Source organism: Octopus bimaculoides, chromosome 7 (genome assembly GCF_001194135.2).
Source record: "Octopus bimaculoides isolate UCB-OBI-ISO-001 chromosome 7, ASM119413v2, whole genome shotgun sequence".
Taxonomy (NCBI): Eukaryota; Metazoa; Mollusca; class Cephalopoda; order Octopoda; family Octopodidae; genus Octopus; species Octopus bimaculoides.
In genome coordinates this window covers 45,646,012-45,650,127 of record NC_068987.1, presented here as the reverse complement: position 1 = coordinate 45,650,127, position 4,116 = coordinate 45,646,012, and the positions used below count along the sequence as shown (strand labels likewise).

The window sequence follows — 4,116 nt, the reverse complement described above, 5'->3', positions numbered from 1 at the left end:
ATTTGAGCATGATCGTTACCAGCGTCGCCTTACTGGCATTTGTGCCAGTGGCACGTTAGAAAATTATTCGAGAGAGGTCGTTGCCAGTGCCGCTTGACTGGCTCCTGTGCAGGTGGCACATAAAAGACACCATTTTGAGCGTGGCCGTTGCCAGTACCACATGACTGGCCCTCGTGCCGGTGGCACGTAAAAGCACCCACTACACTTTTGGAGTGGTTGGTGTTAGGAAGGGCATCCAGATATAAAAACTCAGCCAGATCAGATTGGAACCTGGTGCTGCCATCTGGTTCACCAGTCCCCATTCAAATCATCCAACCCATGCTAGCATGGAAAGCAGACGTTAAACGATGATGATGATGATATATATATATATATATATATTATGTGTGTTTGTGTGTGTGTGTTTGTGTGTATGTGTGTGTTTGTGTGTATGTGTGCGTTTGTGACTGTGTTTGGCACCCACCACTGCTTGACAACTGGTGTAGGTGTGCTTACATCACCATAACTTAGTAGTTCAATAGAATAAGTACCAGGTGTAAAAAAAAAGTATTGAAGTCAATTTATTCGACTAAAAGTTCTTCAAGGTCTGACAATTAAAAGAGGGAAAAGGTAATATTGCTATGTGTGGTTTAGAAGTCTGCTTCCCAAACAGGTTCAGTCCCACAACATACTTCCAGGCCAACAAAACCCTTATGAGTGGATTTAGTAGATGGAAAGTGAAAGAAGTCCATTACACAGACACACACGTGTGAGAGAGAGAATGTGTATATTTGTGTCTCCATGTCTTGACATCATATGATAGTCGTAAGTGATTGTCACTGTCATACAAGCTTTGTCATTTATTTCCAATATTCTGTGAAAACATGTCTAAACATAGGGAAATGTTACCATACTAGGAAGCAGGTGAGGGCTAGCAGCACAATGAGCATCCTGCAGAAGAACATTTTCCATAATAAATTTTGTTGCAACTAGTTACTTTTGAAGTCTTCATTGAACAATCAGATGAAATAAAGAAACAATGCAGTTATTGATAAGGAGAGTTGAAATTAATGAATGCAAGATTTCACAGTCCTAGCATCACTCCTTGATACTCAGTCTATCAACATTTCAGCCTACCCTCATAATATTTCACACAGGCCAGACATGTTTTCATGGATGATTGGAAATGAAAAACACTGTTTATATTATGGTGACACTAGTTTACAATTATCATATGACGTCAAAACAATGAGACACACCCATACTCACACACAGATACATACACACATACATACATATGCACACACACACACTCACGCACATACATATGCACACACATGCACACGCACACACACACACACACACGCATGCACACATAAGCATGCACATACGTGACAGGCTTCTTTCAGATTATGTCAACCAAATCCATCCACAACAGTTTGATCAGCCTGAGGCTATAGTAGAAGACACTTACCCAAGGTGCCATGCAGTGGGACTGAACCCAAAAGTGACGTGGTTAAGAAGCAAACATTTTAACTACTCAGCCATGCCTGTATATATTGATAATATTTGAAATAAATAAATAAATGAATAACTAAATAAATATATAAATAAATAAATGAGGAATGGTCAGAGATGGGAAATCTTTGATTATGCCCTGTTCAAGCAAGACTGATCTGCAGCTAAACAACAAGAATAACAACAACCTAGATACAAAATTCCATCCTGATTAAAAGAGAAGGTGTATACAATATTATTTTCACCACTAACAGCCTCAGAGAAGAAACCCCAAAATATCCTGTTGCTCATACGATTATATAGTGTTTAATGCTAGTATCTCCAGCCAGTTCCAACTGTTACAAAACTGCCATTACGTCTGTAGTTGTGGAATTAGTGTCAGGAATTGGTTTTGACTCTGTTCCAATTTGTCGGACAGCTAACTTCATTACTGCCATCCACTTACAAGTCAGACCGCATAATGTGGCAACATTCAGGAAGAGAGAGAAAAACAACACACCAAGTTATGTGTACATGTGCACATACATACTCACACACATATATTATATATACATACATATATATATATATATATATATGTGTATGTATATATATATATATATATATATATATATATATATATATATATATATATATATACATGCACACACATGCACACATATTCATACACACTCACATGCACATACATACATAGGAAGATAAAAATCTAAAATGCAAATACACCAATTTCTTGGAAGCTGTGTCTATCTCATCATCAAATGATAACCTAAACTTTTTATCTGTCTCTTTTTCTCTTTGTCTCCGGAACTTTCACTGTCTCATTATCTTTCTCCCTCTCTGTCTCTCTCTTTCTCCCCTCCCCCACACACATACACACACACATGCAAACCAAACAGATATCCTCTCTATCTATTTCTCTATCTGCATCTCTAGACCTTTATCTAGTTCTTCCTCACTTTCTCTAGTTTTTCCCACTCGTTTATTTGATCTGTCTCTTTCTCTCTGTCTCCCCCTTCTCTCACTCAGTTTTTTTTTTCTCTCCCCCTCATCATGCATTCCTAGAAACTGAGAATAAGCTTGCTCGTTTGTGAAAGGAAGATGTGTGGTTGGTTAGTGTTTTGCTCACTTACTGCAAGTGGTTACAATAAAATCTTTTGCTCACTGGTTATAGGTTTGAGGGTGCAGTATGTGTTGTGTGTGTGTGAGCATTTGTTGCCATGGCTTTTGTGGTTGATATTGTCAACTGTCAGCTTTATTACAGTAGCCCTATCATACACAAGTCTCAAAAGTAATATGGTAGAACAATCTAGGCCATGTTTTGGTCTGTTGCAAAATCATGCTGTGTATTCTGTAATCCTTTGCTGAGAAGATGATATATCCAGTGCTGGTGGTAGTTGTGTTGGTGCTGATGTGGAGCAATGGTTAGGCAGACCTACAGAGAGTTCGGACTAAATTTGAAAGTTTGTATAAAAGAAAAGAAAAAACAAAATATCCAATACAAAAATAAAAGTATTAGGAAGATAACAGTATATTCAAAGTAGCCACCCTCAGCTTTCACATGGCCTCAAGACAACTCCAGAACCTGGTACATGCATTCTCCACTGACCCTGGGGAAAATCTTTGAACATGTCCTTGATCTTGGCCACAAGCTCGACCTTGGTGTCTTTCTTAACTGCACCCCACACATAGTAATCCATGGTATTAGAATAGGTGGAATTAGGAGGCCAGAAATTTTTGCTGGTAAAGTCATAGAAATTCTCCAACAACCACGTCTTCCGAAGGTGTGGCAAGGAGCCAAATCCTGCTGCCACACATATGGCCTTCCAGCAACAACTCTCTCCAACCAGGGATTGACCACAGTCTCCTGCAGCTTCACACAGCTGTGTGAATTGAGCCTAAGGTCCTGTTTATCATACATACATCCATGCACGTTACACACACACACAGTCATAAGTGTGTGGCGGGGTATGCTTATATATCTGTATCAATATTTATATATGAAATTAAATAACTGTTCATACACATACATAAAAAATAGATGGAATATATGTGTATATTAATGCACATTTAAACATATATAACTGGCCTTAAGAAACTGACTGTAAGAACCAAGACAGCAAAAGACATCAGAGACAAATAGAAAATGAGAGAATCTAAAATCTAGAGAGAAAGAAAAGAATAAAAAGAAGTTCAGAGGAAGCTATAAGGAGATGCACAAGCACTCACCTTTGAGTGCACTGCATCTTATAACAGAAACAGCTGTAAGCCAATGAAGTTTATTATGTAATTCTTATTCCTTGTCATTTATTTAATTTCAAATTATGCTCTGTATTCAACTAATGCTTTATTCTAAAGCATATTTATATTGAGTTCTAACATCATGTTATTAGTATTGTTATGCCTAAACAAAGTCTTAAATTTCAATATCTATCTATCTACATGCATATATATATATCAGGAGTGACTGTGTGGTAAGTAGCTTGCTTACCAACCACATGGTTCTGGGTTCATTCCCACTGCGTGGCACCTTGGGAAAGTGTCTTCTACTATAGCCTCGGGCTGACCAAAGCCTTGTGAGTGGATTTGGTAGACAGAAACTGAAAGAAGCCCGTCGTATAT

At 38.1% G+C, this 4,116-nt stretch overlaps 1 protein-coding gene and 1 long non-coding RNA gene across 4 annotated transcripts in view; one reads left to right on the top strand and one right to left on the bottom strand.

The window, feature by feature from the left end:
• LOC106873181 (basic helix-loop-helix ARNT-like protein 1) overlaps positions 1 to 4,116 on the top strand; it is a 789,862-nt gene that overhangs the window by 751,142 nt on the left and 34,604 nt on the right. The gene's annotated exons all lie outside the window — the stretch shown is intronic.
• Positions 1 to 4,116, bottom strand: part of LOC128248369 (uncharacterized) — a 34,170-nt gene that overhangs the window by 13,932 nt on the left and 16,122 nt on the right. The gene's annotated exons all lie outside the window — the stretch shown is intronic.